General features: G+C 37.5%; 1 long non-coding RNA gene across 1 annotated transcript in view; it reads right to left on the bottom strand.

Annotated features, from left to right (window-relative positions):
- The window catches only part of LOC114016601 (uncharacterized), a 59,206-nt gene that overhangs the window by 19,154 nt on the left and 23,177 nt on the right, over positions 1 to 16,875 (bottom strand). The window contains exons 5-8 of the long non-coding RNA XR_008730649.1: positions 15,628 to 15,707; positions 15,047 to 15,141; positions 11,731 to 13,735; positions 836 to 2,862 (exon numbers count right to left, since the gene is read on the bottom strand). This is a non-coding gene — a long non-coding RNA (uncharacterized LOC114016601). The remainder of the gene's footprint in view (positions 1 to 835; positions 2,863 to 11,730; positions 13,736 to 15,046; positions 15,142 to 15,627; positions 15,708 to 16,875) is intronic.

Raw genomic sequence — 16,875 nt, 5'->3', positions numbered from 1 at the left:
GTATTCTTGGCATTCATGCCTCTAGGTAGATAGAAAGCGGCTGAGAATAATACTCACTGTATACATTTTCTACATGGATATCAGCTCAGATATTTATATAGCGTATTTTGCACATGAAAACCTGTGCCAGTGAATTACAACTTTAAACACATTCTAAACAGAAGTGTATGAATACGTGGCAAAGATCTATCAGCAACTTTATTGTAAGAAAAAAATTAAAGGTCAGTGCAAGGTCTCCTCCAGTGCCGGTACCCTGGTCAAAGGCTGTGAGGAGCTGTCGACTGGGCACTTGGATAAGTTGGGTTGTGAAGAGCTGCCGCGCCAAGCCAGCATCGGCACAGCCTGCAGCCAGTTAATATGGTGTGGCCACCAGCTCTGTGTGAAGCTAATCACACTGGCCCTAGGACTTGTCAGGCTTTGCGTGGACTTTGCCTTGCCTGCCTGCAGCTTTGTTTTATTTCCTTCAGCTGTTGCAGAAATTATCTAACAATCAGGTGCCTACTATCTGAATTGTTTTAGCTTTTGCTTAACTTTGTACAACTGTGTCATGTAATGTTTAGTGTTTTATGTATTCTTGTGCGATGTAATGCTTATTGTTGTATATCCTTGATCACAAAAAAATCTGTGGCACAGGCCCAGGTGAATACCCTGAGGTATGCCTGTGAGGGGCCGGGAGGGGAATGATGACTGCATTTACTGCACACACAGACCAGGAAAGCTTAAGAGGAAGGTGCAGCCCCTTGTCTAGGTCAAATGTGGGCCGAGAGGTAGTAGGGAGTTAGTGAAGGAAAGTGATGGATATCAGGAAAAAAGAGCATGACCGCCTTGTACTTACACAATCATTTATGCTCCTGGAGTGAAAGCAATGCAGAAGTTTAGCAGGCCATTGTACATGGTCACTTCTGTTGCAAGGCAGTGGCAAATTAACTCTGAGATGGTGCTATTTGACCTTCATCTCTACTACTGCCTTGATTTCCATTCCTCAGTCCCGAGCACTTGGTGTTTTGCTATAAGCTTCTTATAGCACACTCAGGCCATTTCACTCAAGCCACTGTTGCAACAAAAAAGGTGCTCCTTTAGTGAAGTTTAACCCAGCAAAGGGACGTCACACAAAATCCTCTATAGCATACAGGACTTAAATAAAGTCCTATATCTGTTCAAAAAGAAATGATATGGATATGTTTAAAGTATCCAACTTATTTTAAAGCCTCAGAAGTTATATCACTTATCTATCTGCAGGTTAAACAAAATCATTAGTTACAAAATAGCAGCCTTCTTCAAGTATAATTTGAAGCGTTTACTATGGACAAACCTGCAAAATATATCTTATTAAGAGGGATTGTAACTCACCTTCAGGCTCTTCACAGAATTAGCATGTACCACCCAAAATCTGTATATTTAACTGCATTCTTTTTTGGCCACAGAAATGCAGTTGATCTTTACATCCTTTAAAAAAATGTATACAAAACACTTTTGACAGATACAGTTCTAAAATATTTGTGGTGAACTTTATTTTACTGCTATGTAAAGCCACTCAGTCTCCTCAGTTTTCCTTCATTCCACAAAAATAGTAGGAACTCTTATATAAGCCCAAGACAACTTCACTGATTTTCCAGTTCACCTGTTCAAAACCAGCAAACATACAATACTCAAACCATTTTAAAAAGGAAGGAGGAAGAAAAGACTTGACGCCAGGAGAGGAAATGACTGTCAAGAACTGTTGAAAAGTTAAGCTCTATGAATGAGAAGATATACAATGAAAACACTCAAATATTTGCTGAGTGAATTACTGCTGTGAGCACTTAAAATTATATAAATTTGATGCTACTTTTGTGGAAGCAGAAGCATTTTACCTTAAAAAGAGCTATGTTCTCATCTATAAAACTCTTCCGATGTAACTGCTCAGCACTGTGGAGCAATAAGACAGCAGTCCTTGATTTCTTGCAGAAGAGAGAAGACGATGTAAAAGGGGAGCTGCAAGGGGCTGGGAGTAACTTTTGCTCCTGATAATAAGGTAGAGGTGGTCTTCTCCACACCAGCTGATCTTGCAGCAACACCTTTTGCTTTGTTTAGGGCTGCTTGGAGAAGATGTTCTTTGGGAGGAAGAATTCAAGCACAGCCAAGAAATACAGCCTAAAATGTGAATCAGCTCTTGCAGTAGGCAGTTTCATTCAAGGCTGAATGCTTGCATGTGTTATGAGTATGGCATGATCACCCTTTTTTTCACTCAATTATCGTACATAAGCTTCTACCAAGCACAGGTGTTTTCATCTTTCTCTGCAGTACTGAGTATTACTGTCCAGACTGTAAGCAGACCTGAGATACATAAACTCAGCTGAAAGATGTTGAGAAAACGTGGAACATGGCAAATCCTCCAAACCCTGCCCAAACCATGCCCAAGTGCAATCACACCATGATACTGGGGACACCTTCTAAAACCCACATACCTCAGGCAAAGTAGAAAGATCAAGGGAGACACTGATCATTGCACACCATGATACAAAGATCTTCATGTCAATGCTAAAAGAGTTCATGTGAGTATCAGAAGCAGTCCTGTTCTCAACCTACTATCAAAGCCTCATCATTCTCGCAGCCTACCTCTGGTGTCTCTGAACTACTGCTCAGTGGTGCTCTCCTTGATGAAGTCTTGCTTTCCCGAATAGTAGAAGATCTGAAACACTCCCAGAGTCAAGCATTAAGATTACCTGCCAATGCTTATTTCTAAGAAAAACATGTGTAGGTTGCTGGTTTTTTGCAAGACAGAAAATTTATGAAGATTTCAGCATCTTCTTCCAAAGTCGTCAAACAATTTGGGCAAGCACAAATGGAACAGCTGCTCCCACTGGACCAATGTGACTTCTCCTAAGGCAGATTATTACAAATAGAAATTAACTAACAAACTGCACCCTGGAAAGTTTAAGGAATACTCAGAGTCACTCACAATACTTATAAAAGGCCCTAATGACTGCTCAGGAACTCACGTCAAGGTTAAGTTTAGTAATGAACACCTGACTTGCCTATTTTCAGGTATTGTTCTAAAGTATGTAAAATGCCTTTGCGACAGATGACTGACTTATAATTAATGACTGTTAAAACACCAGTTTGGCTAGAAGTCACGAATGTAGTAAAAGCTAAGGAAAAAAAATGCACATATATATATATTTATTGTACTTTAAGTTGCTATAGTTTTTATTTTAGTTATAAACCGTAACTATGCTATCATCAGAGATTTGGTTGTCACGATCAAGAATTCAATGACTGATGTCATGAGAAGCAAAGCCAAAGTACATATACTAGACTTCGGCATTAGGTGGATATTTTTATACTTATGGAGACATAATAGACCAAAGGGTAAGGAAGGTTAGCAGGAGATTTGAGTGTATACACCACTGCATATCCACTTGCGCGAAAATAAAGTAGGGAAAAATGCAGCGGAATATTGTTTTGAAAGTGGTATCCACTGGGTTCCCAAAGAGCTACAGCTGATTATCCTCCTGAAAAAAATAGGCATGTACAATATTTTTACAAATAGATTGAAGACCCAGGTATTGGCTCTAAGACTTAGCAAACCTGTAATCCAGGAGCTCTTTCCTTGTGACTTTAAAAAAAGAATTCAAAGCAGTCACAGAATAACTATATTGTCAAATATCTCTAATTTTTCAAGATGGGTATATATTTTTTATTTATGTTTATACGTATTTATGTATCCATAGGTAGACATACCTACACCTAGTACCTGAGACGAACAGCTGAGGATAATTTTTATATGGGATTGATATAATTTATAGTCATTTACACAGCCTACTTTCTTAATGGGAAGATCAAGAAAAATAAATAAAGGAAATAAGAAGGCATATTTTATGACGGATAAAAATACTGAGCTTTGAAGCGTATATACATATGTCACAGAAATAAGTAATAATGCATCAACACATGAGATGTTAAATTTCTGGCTTTAGGCTCTTTCCTCCCCAGAACATCCTGTAGCTTTAGATACCCACAAGGGGTGTAGTGTGAGTATGTATATATGCACATATGCTGCCCATCCCTTACTGCATCATATAAATGAATTATGTGGCTCTTACGTTATGCAAGAGCTTGTTCTGCCAAGAGCTCTATATGCATATTTTGTATGTGCAATGAATTACACAGACTATTTTGCCATTGTTGAACTGCTGAGGGGGAAAAATGATGAATGCTAATGAAAAATTCAATAACAGACACTACTGAACTCAATGGGAATTCTGTCATACTCTTCACTGGGACCAGGATTTCAGCTCTGCTCTTTATCATGAGCAGAGATGTTTCATTATTCCCTAATATACCCCAATTCTTCTTTTCCTTCTATACTGTAGGTATACTGGTACCAAGACTTTAAAGAAACTAATGCTTATAACTTGCAAATACTTCCCTCCTACTGAACTCGACTGCAAAGCTCTGAGCTGAGTTGAAAAAAAAAAAACCAAAACACTAGGAAAGTGACCCAACTGAGAAATAGATTACAAGAAGAAAGGGGAGGCATTTTCTCATAAAAAGGACAGTATGTGCATTAGAGCGCACATCACATTATTTTCTTTGTGTACATCCTGTGTTTTAATAAGTTGAGGAGTGGTTATTCCCAGAGGAACTGTAGAATGATATATTAGTTCCTCGAAGGAATTTAGAGTAGCTGTGCATCTCTTAAGCTGCCTTCTTTTTAAACTGCATACATCTAGCTCTTTCAGGTTCCACGCATACCTTTATCCTTTAATCCTTTCATCATTCTTGTTGTCTGTCTTTAGAGCTTTCAAGAGCAGTGAAAAACAGCATGCAAAATTCTGGTTTTGCCAGAGATTGGTAAAGTCCTTGGTTGTTTCCCTAGCTTTACATAAAACCTCCTGATCCAGTTAAGACCTGATCCAAAGCTGTTCAATTCGGTTTGGATCAGGCCTGTTTGGTACCATGGGTTACACACCAAACTCTCCATGGAGACATCAGAATGCAGATTATACTGGATTTCTTTTTTTCCTCTGACAGTATCTAACTGCAGCCTCCCCTCTGAAAGCCACATGCCTGACATTCCTAAAATAAATACCTCATTTATTGACTGGTACTAATTCCTTAGTTTGTTACCTTTGGCAACCAATTACACTGCTTAAATTTAAAGTCTTTATCCTCTGCTTAGAGTGTTGACATACTGGAAAGAGTTCAGAAAAAAAGTCACAAGTATTATCTAAGATCTGGAACACTCATTTTAGACTGAGTGATTATTTCGGTTAACACAGAGAAGGGTACCAGATGAATTGCTCCTGATCTACAGGAACCTAAATGGGGATAACGTTTTTAATAGCAGCATGCTCCATAGTATAAGAAAATCTAATGACTGGAAAACACTTGGGTGTTTTTACCAAAAGAGGCAAGAAACCCTTAGAATTATTTGCTTAAGAGAGTGCACATTCTTAATTTAGAAAAGCTTAAATCAAAAGATAGCCCATAGCCTGTGCAGAGCTGTTGTCCTGTTGCAGGACTGATTTGATGAAATTCTGTGACCTATATAAGAAGGAAATCCAACTAGGTTTCCTTGCCCTTATTTTTTTTTTTAAGCGTGTCAAACTGTGTAACCTATCTGCACCTTTTCCTACAATTTTCATGCATAAATATGTCAAAATCAGTAAACATTTTATTTAGGTTTCACTTTTATCAATTTTGCATTTTAATAACAGACCGTGTATGTGAAGTCTTTCTCTATTCGGGAAATCAGCTTAGGATCAGTCCCAAATCTTGGGCAGAAAGTGCATCCTCTTATGTGAGACACAGAAATTGAGTCAGTTTTATGACTGGTCAATAACAGCGTTATTCACAGTGTGACCTCTTTTTTGAAACATAATATAGAGAAAGCAATTTGTTACATGTCCCCTCTTAACTAAATAGGTTATAGAGACCACTATTATTGATTTATTCCAGATTGATATTAATTTCTTGCTGCACATTTACTCACTCTAGGATCCTCCTAATATGTAATATTTAATACCTATGCCGAATTGCCATGCTTCGTATGTGCATGAATCTGTTTAGTTGTGGTAGATATGCTTGCATGACTCTTACTCACAGCTAAGGGAACATTCAATCTACAGTGTAAAATGGCAGACTATAAACAAATTTTGCTTTAAACGTTTGAATTTATTATGGATACATGCAAATCGATATAAATAAAAAATAAAAGCAAAACTGTAGCAAAAAATCTTTGACTAGTCCTCCTTTCTCCCACATTTCCCATGCAGAGTGTAGATGACACTGTGGCATGAATTGGAGCTCTTTAGCCCATCGGCCTTTGAGGGGACACAAACAGCTGCTCCTGCAATCAAGAGAAAGCAAAAACTGAGCAAATCCTACATGATACTATCTTATACTGTCACCTTTGGAAGTCCCTGTAGATCTGGACTTGGAGTCCAAGAAATGGTCAAAAGATCTCCCAAGCATTTTTTACTTTGTGGCTGACCAATAAACCCCAACAACAGAAGGTGGCTCAGAGGAGATGGGCAAGGGCGTTGTGCCTGGGAAGATCTGGGAACAATGCTGGGTGTGACTGATCACAGCAGGGCAAAGAAAATTGATTTAATCTCAATACAAAGGGGAGCAGAAGGTGGTCTTTGTTTTAGGTAAACAGCTATCAGTGATGGAGTGGATCAGAGTTCATCAAGAGTGTGAATTCCTCCCGGAGTTAGCCAGACCAGCCTGGGAGGAGTGTTTAGGTGCCTCAGTCCCACTCGGGCTATAAATCTGAACACTTTAACACTAGAATTTCCAAAGAGAGCAATGGGCTTGAGCTGCTTCAACCCATGTCTTCCTTCCTGGTGACTGGGGACACCCAGCACTGTGACGGTGAGCACGTTGTAGAGACCAGTAACGGGGACCAATTTGGTATTGCAATTGAACTGTCTATTGCAATTACTGTGTTTTGCTAAGTGTAACTTACATTTGTATTGTGATTTCAGTATGTTCTGTATCATTCTGACAAATCAGAAATCCCATGTAATACCAAACGTCTTCAAACAAGTAAATCTGATACTAAAAGTTACACTCCATGTGTGGAATATTTTAAAGAACCCAGTCAGAGAGTATTGGACTCTAGCAGACTTACAGGAATAGCATACATACATCTGTCTACCCATCTGTGTCTGCTTGCGCATGCACTTGTAGGAGTAGTAGTAAATTTTTTTCCTAAACTTGTGCAAAGAGAGATCTCATCTCATAATATTTTAAAGCTCCTCAACCAACTGAAGAAGCAAGGAGACTACAAAAACAGAGCCAAAGGAATCTTATTCTACAGATTTTTGTATTGTTTTCTTTAACTGAGCAGTGTCATTTTAACCAATGCTGAGTAGAGTCAGCTTCATTGTTCTTTATATTCATTTACTTACTCAATAGCCTCAGACACATACTAACACAACAGCAGAGTTTTATACTGACTCAGGTTTTTATTTCATGAGAAAGCACATGGATTTTCTTTTCCCATTACAAACCTAACTGAAAACCCAAAATGTACAAATCTTCCATGAAATTATATTAGAAGAATACTGTTTCAGGTCAATCAAACATTCTTTTTAGATAAAACTGAAACATTTTGTTTGAAATTTCAGTTTTGTACACTTTTTACTTGGATTTGAATTATTTTCATTTTCAGAAGTAATTATAAAATGAAAAATCCCATTGATCCAAAAATACCAAAAAGGAGTGTTGCCATGCTGTCAAAACACTTTGTATTTTAGGCAGATTTTACATTCTTCATTATGTGTGTCTGTTAGAATCTTTTACTAAAAAAGTTTCAATGGGAAATGCCATTACTCTCTAACTGGATATCCCCAGGGTAGGTCATTCAGCTCCGCATAATACTTAGAGTTTCCCCCTGTAACATCATTTTTGTTCCATCCAGATAAACTCCAATCAATACACAAGACCTCATGAAGCATTTTTTTTTTTTTTTAAAAGGTGGGGAGCAGATTCTACAGAACCAAAAGTATCAGAGTGAAGATGTATGCATCCACATCACTGTTGTAAGGTATTCTTTTGCAATATATTTACTCTTTTAAATAAAAATCCTTTTAAAGTATATTCTGAGTAGGATCTAAAGGAACGCATGGCCTGTGCCTCATTTGTCTCTCATTAATATCCTCAAGCATGCCCTCCATGTCTTTTTTGACAGTGCTTGAGTGTTAGTATGCACCGTGAAAGACATCATGCACTATAACAGTGGTCTTCTGTTTCAAACACAATGGATTTGAACTAAGGGAAAACAAATTATTTTCCATCAATACTAATTTCAGATAACGTTTTTCATATCTCCGTAGAAGAATGCTTTAGTGAGAGGTTCAGTAGGATGCTCTCAGAGCAGCATGCTTGCATTACATTTTGTAACTCCACTTGTCATTCTTATACTATGTGGCACTTCCTTTTTTCCATTTTGTTGAGTAGCCGGGGGGCTACTTGCAATATAAGCATTATTCAGCGTGAGAAAGAATGCAGAAAATAGGGCCCTTGTGGCAAGTTTAGCACAACTCTGGCCCATTGCTTATAATATTCTCCACTTTCATCTTTTTCCTTTATATTGAAAACTAAGGAAAAGTAGTTTTGAACATTTTTCATCCATCTTGGAGTCCCTTTGTTACTTTTCAGTGGTCTCTTTCTATTCTCTCTGGATATTTCTAGAACCCTTTTGTATTTCTTTTACTCACCTAGGTAGCATTGTTACATTTGATTTTGCTTTCTTTGCTTCCCTTGCTTTACCTCTGCTTTGTTTGCCAGCTAGATTCCATTCCATCCTTTCAATCTATTCATGTGTTGGTTTGGAGGGGTTTGGTGTGGTTTTTTTTTTTCTTTTTCCCCAGGGTGAAATGAATAATGCAAATTACTGCTACCTAACAAAAAGAACTATGTAGCTTTAGGTTTAGTTCTTTATTGCTTTACTTGCCTCCCTGCAGCGAGTAGTGTCTTTTGATTGACTTTCATCAGTCTTTGCTTTAGCTCAACAGCTGAATTTAATTGATTGCAGTATTTTATTAAAAGATATCTTGATTTCATAGCTTAAACAACACAAATAGAAAACTACAGTTTCTAGTTTCTGTTTTCTCAAGCAAATGACTTATTTATTTTAGAGTAAGAAAAGGAATTGCTTGTTAATGCAGACATAGATAAAAGCTATTCAAATTCTTATATAGTCTGTACTTCCATTTTCATTCAAATACCAGAGCTGTAGCTAAGGAAACATATACAAAAACAGAGACAACGTTATAAATAAGGTACAGTAAATGCTAAATTGCTGTACATCCATTATACAGCACATCTGGCATGAATGCCAGATCTGTAAGCGATACTTTTTGTGATTAAAACATCTTGATACATTACTAACATTCTACCCCACAACAGTGTCTTTCAACGGAAAAAAAACACCTCGAAGTGCTTTATGAATAGAAAGTAGAACCTGGCTCCAAATATTATTGCCACTTAGCACTTAATTAACTGATGTAGTAGATGGTGAAGCACCTTACTCAAGACAAGGCACCCACCCAAATGTATTTTTCTCTTATGTGGATTCTACCTCTCTGCCTTTGCCAAAACCTATGTCACAGTTTGAAATTCATTCTTGGGAACTCAAATTTGGATCATGTCATTTACAGTGCATTCACAAACTCTTCCCTCTGTCCCTCACCCATTAGATCTGACAGCGTTCCCATCGCCAATCTCTCAACATACTGAAAAATATTAAAATACCCCAGCCTAAACTTTCCAGTACTGGTGCTTCATTCTGGGATTTCTGAATGGATGTAAAATCCCCTATGTAAATGTTTACATATGGATTGAAGCAATGCCTTAAGAAAACTCTAGTCAAGCTACAATAAGGAAATCCTTATTAAAGGGCAAGAGAGAACTGTATCATTCCTGAATTTGAAGAATAAATAATGGCTCTCTAAAATTACCGGTAGGTGAATAGATTGTTAAGATATTTGGGCCAATGTTTTGCAATGCAATTTGTTCAGGAATTTCTGTTTGGTTAGGGTTCTGTTTGCTTGTTTTTCATGAAGACAGCTAGTCCCTGCTTTGTAACATTTTATTTCTGTTTCGAAATGATTCACAGCCAGCTTTGGGTTTTTGTACTACAAACAAGAATGCATGCAGGTTTATTCCTTTAACAGATCTGTAGTCCTGCAGCATACAATCGAGACATATTTGTGAGCACACAGCATGTATCGACTTGAACATTAATATCAGAACGAGATCATTTGCAAGTAATGGGGATTTTGGTTCTGAACTGTGATCACCTTCTTGGTTAAGAGAATCCTTCATAGGCTTGACTCTTTGTGTTTGCTCTCGTACTTAGGAGCGAATGCAAAATACATCATCTGCCCGTACAAGCTCATGCATTGCAGGAATCAATATTTGATTATTAACATAGCTGAATTTTAAATTTTTACCTAAAAAAGGGTAGCATAATTGAGATGTTGTGCTTGAGTAAAGTAATTGAGATGTCATATGTATACAGGTAGGATGTCAGTAAAAGACAAATAAGCTAACAGGGAATGAAACAGACATCTTACAGACAGATATATCAGCCAAGTCAAAAGCTCCTTGGTTCAGTGAAAGCTCCTGGCAACACCATTTAAGACAAATTTTAAAAACATTATAGAAAAATCTCTTAATGTGCTTTGTAGAAGCTGCTGGTTAGTGATGTATTAGATCTTATTTGATTGATTTTTGTTCGGATTAGAAGCATACTGGGTTGCAAAAGGACAACTGGAATACATACTAAAATAATTTATACAGGCTGTATATTGAGAGCAGGTTTATTCATTGTAGAAATAAATCTACTCCTCTGAAACTATCAATTAAAATGGTAGCCATTATTCATGAAAATAAATATATAGTGTGTTATTCACGACAGGAGAATGTATCATGTATAAGTGGTCAATAAATCATTTTAGGGGAAAAGCGATATGGAAAATGGTAGCACTTAAGCTTTCAGTTTTCATTAAAATTGTAACTGCAGCAAGCTGTTCACCAGAGATTCAGTCTCTGCCACACAAACCCATGTGAGTACTCCTTGTTGTTCAGAAGTTTGCAAAAACTTCTACCCCTTTGTCTGGTGCCTGACTCTGCTGAATTCCAAAACCTTCCACAGACCCTGCAAAGGGGCAATGCAGGACCATGCTCTCATATACAACCTCCTGCTTAGTTTTGAAACCCATATGGCTTTGAGTGTGAAACCACAACATGCACCAAGTTTGCCGAGAGTAGCATGTAAAGATTTGCTGATGGAGTCCGTGCTATTAGTAAAATTGTACAATAGGAAAAAATCCATTTTACAGTTTATTTTACTACATTTTCTTATTTTCTTTATCTATTTTTCTTCTTGCTTTATCAAAATACGCCCTTAATCCACCATCAGTACCTAACTGTGCTCCTGTTTAAATCAATAGGCCAGCTACTTTTAGTGATCACACTCTCATTTTCAAAACACTTAATTCCAAGTCTTTACTTTGACAACATTTCCAACAGAGGTTAAATTTAGTGACAGGGAACATACTGGTGACTCAGATCCTGCTAAGCCACCATCTCAGGCATATGCTATATTTCATATACTATATTATATGTAATACCATGAAAAGATATTATGCCTATAAAACTAGCCCGATGCCTAGGAAACCTAGTTATAGAAAATGTTGCAAATAGGATTAACACTGTAATGTAGTTACATACCAATTGATCTTCTTGCTCCTCCTCCAAACACATCCCATGGCAGATAGTCCTTTTCTTTCCCTGGAGCAGAGAGGTGGAGAAAGGGGCAGAGCCAGAAAACCATGGGTTTCCCCCCGCCCCTCCCCGGTCGTCAGGTCCCATCTTACTGACAGTGCAGAAGCTCAAAGGCTGCATTACACGGTATCAGCTGCAGAGCTCTCTCCTTCCAGCTTCACTTTGGGAGGCACAGGTGAGCTGCTTCGTCTCCATTTCCTCTGCTGTTAAATACTGCAGAAAGCATTCCTCAACAGGACTTAAAAATCAGCCATATAGATTAAAAGAAAGAAAAGGAGAGGGAGGCAGAAAGCAAGGGTACTAACCACCTTCTAGATTTCAGGCTGAAATGAAAGACCTGATTTAGCCAGTGAGAGTTTTCAAAAGAGCTGGGCCCCAAATTAATGGTTTATGGCAGTAAGTGCCATATGGTAGTTCTCTTTTTGTCTAGTTAGCAAGACTTAATAAATTTTCAAGTCCAGCTTAATTTTATTTGTTGGGGTTTTTTTATTTGGGTTTTTTTTGTTTGTTTTTTTAGCTTTAAATATTTGATTTGACAATCTTTTCTTAGATTTTAATTTTCAGAGGTTGTGGGTGGTTTTGGTTTGGTTTTTAGTCTGTGGGTTTTACCTCTTCGGTAACAAACTGCTGCTGCTAAGTAGAACAGTGTCAGGTTTTACATGCTGTACCGGCAATAGAGCATCACGCAATCCTCCACTGCAGTTTACCTATCTTGAAATCTATCAGCTTTTATTTACAACATGCTCATAGTGCACCGTCATAAACTTGTTCCGCACTGACCTTCTGGCTCAATGAAACTGGTTTGTTGGAAGAAATCAGACTACCAGTTATGTAGCACAAGTTCAGTCTCTGAGATATTTGTTCAGTTGCTACAGAGGCAAATAAAACTCCAAGTGAATTTCATTTGTGCAGGCTCTGTATTACCATCTAACTGACAGACAGCATAGCTCTTCTCTAGAACAACTCAAATGATCCATCACGTGTTTTAAAAATACTGCAGCAGGTTAGCCCTTCCTACAAAGAAAGCAAAGCTTCAGGAAAAAAGTTTTTCCTTGTCAGTTTGCAAAAGATACACCATCAATGGTTCACATGTCCACACAAATGTAAGTGCTCATACTTCAATATTCTGCATATCCCAAAAGCTTCACATCTATAAATAAACATATGTATTATTTTCTCCTGTTTGATAGTATCGAGAGTGTGCAATCTTAAGTTTGTTTTCCTCCTCCAGTGTGGTAAGATGAACACATATAGTATTATAATGGTATACTGGTTATCTTTAAAACCTAAAACTCCTGCAATTAAAAATCACTGCAAGTAGTAATGTGCTAATTAATCAAGGCAAAAGTTACTCCAACTTACTCCAGGTCTCACTATTTCCCAGAAAGTCCCTGCATTCCCTTCAACATGAGTCCTTGCAATTTCAGGTTTCACGTTATGAAAGGCCCTATTTTGAAATATTGATTCATTTTTAAGGGATCTCATTATTTTTTTTTCTGGAATCTGAGTTACATGTGTGAAAACACGGTACTCGGCATACGCAGCTGTTGCAAAAGAACAGTGTATTGTGGGCTAAAGCAAATGTGGCATATAAGGGGTTACTGGACAGGTAGCAGTGTTTTTGGTGGTGGTGTGAAAGGACTGAGAAGGTTGGTACAAAAGAAAATCTCATAAGATGAGGTTGCGTGCTATCTTCTCCCAGCTGGCTGAGGCTGGAAGGGCCTCGGGTGATTATTACCGAGCAGTTTGAGTTGATTTGTTCTGGTTTAGAGTTTGTGGTTTTGGAAATAAAGCAAGCCCCAAGGAAGGGGATGCAAAGAGAAGATGTATGGTTAGGGACTTTATTTTTCCTTGTACGGCTGGTGAGCCTGCACAGTGACTTACAATTAGCAATAAAGTCCAGACAGTCTTCGAGCTAGGTGAATCCTTTACCATCAGAAGAACTGAATGCCTTTAAAGTAAAAAAAAAAAAGCTTTCAATGAATACCTGCTGAAATTTAAATCTTAATTCATTCCAGCTACGCTTGGGTCTCTTTTAGATTCTCCTTGTGTGAACATTCAAGCAAGCAATCATTGCTTGTAGAAACCAAAATTTAACTACACAGGTTCCATATTCATATCAGATAAGGTTCATTTTTCTATGGAACGGGAAACTAATTGAAACAGCAAGGGGTGGAAGGGGAAATGTTCCAGAAAAAATGTATTGGAGCCCTGCAACAGGAACAACCAAGCACCCACCAAAAGAAATATAACTCATATAAAAAGAAGCATATGTGGAGGCATCCTATGTGACATCAAGGAAACCAAAATACATATACTTTATATATGCAAATGTCCTATATATTATAAATGTTTATTCCTATATATAAATCTATATACATGACATATACAGTCCGCAGCTCTGCCTGTTGTTTTAAAGGTGATCTACAAACATTTGGTTGTTTAGTTTCTGGAGTTTTTTTCTCCTTAAAAAGAGTATTTCAAAAAGATTGTGGATTCTGAAAAATCTGCTGCAAATAAAAGCAAATATTTAACAACCAATTGTACATGCACATGAGCAAGACTGTCAAGGTGATTATAGAGGCCTGTAAAGAAGAATTTTTAAATAGTTCCATATGCAATGTACATGTTGAATTAGTATACCCAAAGGCAACTTCACAAACCAGCAAACCAAGTGGTGACTCACTGGAATGTAGAAAATATCAGAGAAGACACTATGGCTCAAGCCTCATTATTCAAAGATAGATAAGTCACGTAACTGCTTGCTACAACATTATGCCTGTTTCCTTTAGATATTTATCAGACACTAGTTCTAATTCTCGAAAAATTCGGGCAAAAATAACAAAAAAAAAAAGGAAAAGATACCCTGAGAGATCTACTCCAATATAACAAAACAAAACAAAAAAAAAAAAAAAAAAAGAAAAAGAGTGGAATATAATAATAAAGCAGCACACCTTTCTTTGATTCCTCTTCTTCCTAATACAGTATGAAGTACACAATCCAGGTGTCCTATAGGTTGTGTGAGTACTTACTCTGTGGACTACACAGTGCCTTCCTCTCTTTTCCTCCTGTCTAGTAATGCAGGCATCTCTGAAGGTGCCAGCAATGATGAGCTTGTATTCAACGATGGCATAAGGAATAGTCTCGTGCTTTCCACCCTTTTGTCACAAGGTATTTCTGCTGAAGAAGCTCAGGGACAGTGCGCTGGGTGGGTACTCTATTCTCGTCTGATAATATAATTCTAAAAGGAAGACATCCTTACTTCATACATGCACGTGTGCACATCATGCTGGAATGATCGGGGGGGGGGGAGACCCATTTCCTTCTCACTGCTTCCATACTGGAGATGCCACACAGCTGAAAATAGCAGCAATGTTTCAACATAACAGATGGCACATTGATTCTCCTGTTACTTTTCCTCAGACTTCTTGGTACCCAGTAAAGAACAGGGATTGTGCTGGCACTGGAAACACTTTCTGAAGTAAAAAGAGTTGCAGCTGGGTCCTCCATTATCATGCAGAGAGAAGCAAGAGAGGGCTATGATTTGACATACACATTGTGGGGCTTGAGTCTGTGCATTTATAAGCACTTTCACAGCCTGCTAATTCCAGTGGAGGTAGCCAATGCCTCTCACTCCACAGGAAGTTGAGCCCTTATTTACACTAATATCAGCTTTTATGGTTTAACATAACATTTATGCCTGTGCAATCACAGATGAGATTTTCAAACCTGAAATTTTTTCACTGCAGATGAATTACTGTAATTATATCTCACTAAAGCAATGACAAAATACTTTCTTAGCTAGGAAGAAAAAGGCTATAAAGAGAAAAGGTTTTTCCATACCTGAAAATGAATCATACTTGTGAATGCATTCCCTGGACGCAGTCAAATTCTGAAACATCATGCGTGGGCAGTATTCATGACTAGGAAGAAGACAATAAACAGTGTAGATACCCAGCCAACCCTTCCTTTAACCAAGTAAATTGCTAGTCTGGGAACTTAATTCTCTTAACAGAGATGACCTGACGAACACAGTCATTAAGACTCCAGAAAATGCCAGGCATGCTGCATCTCCTTAGTGTATTGGCTCTTTTATTCAAACAGTAAAACTGAAATCACTTGCAAACTTTAATAGCAGCTAAAAGAAATACCTACAGGGTAAAGGTGCTAAGAAAAATCATTCTTCTTATTTATTGGATTTTCATATGGGGAAAAAAACACTACAGGATTTGAAAGCGTATTTGTTGGGGAAAAGAATTTGCTAAAGATAGAAAACATGGTGGGGCTTTTCTCCAAATTCCCTTGCTGATAAATGAACAGTAATGCTTAAGCCCTTCTAATGAAGACAAGTTTACCATGGAATAAAGTCGTCAATGATGAGCAGAAAATAGAGCATTTGTAAATACAATGTAACACAGAATGATAAAGCACATCCAATTTATGCAAAGATGTGCTTGCAGCAGTACGATAAATAATATCCGCATAATCAATTACTGGAAGAAAGACAAACTGAATAAATTGTTTTCTGGCAATTTATGGAAAACAAGCCTAGCACAAAAAGGACAATATGACTTTAGTCTTTTAACAAGATTGTCTGACGAGCACTAAAACAAAACTTACTAATGATTCAAAGGACACAATATTTATAACCACCTATTTTAATTACCAATAGAAAATTAAAAGTAGGGCATGAACAAAATGCCATTTATTTATTTTTTTTTAGTTAGAAAGCAGGATATACAATGTAATAATAGAAATATATACATTTATTTGCTTTTCCCTGTTCCTGAGATTCTTTGGTTTAAAAACACATGCAAATTGGAAGGGGTGGGAGAGAAAGCTAGAGAAAAATATATTTGAGGCTTGAGGTTCATCAATAACTAATAGTATATGTATTTGAACTCACTGGTCTCAGTGGCAAACTTTTTCTTGAGCTGGGTGAACAAGCCTTTAAAGAAATTCTGGGAGTACTTTAAAACTGAATTGGGAAAGTCGAAAATTTTATCACCATTCATTTTCAGAGCCATTTACTTTATGATGCTAAATATCCCTATGATGCATGTAGTGGTTCTAGAAAGCTTCAGTAACTGT

Source organism: Falco cherrug, chromosome 1, assembly GCF_023634085.1.
Source record: "Falco cherrug isolate bFalChe1 chromosome 1, bFalChe1.pri, whole genome shotgun sequence".
NCBI classification, from domain to species: Eukaryota; Metazoa; Chordata; class Aves; order Falconiformes; family Falconidae; genus Falco; species Falco cherrug.
This window is presented reverse-complemented; position numbering and strand designations above follow the sequence as displayed.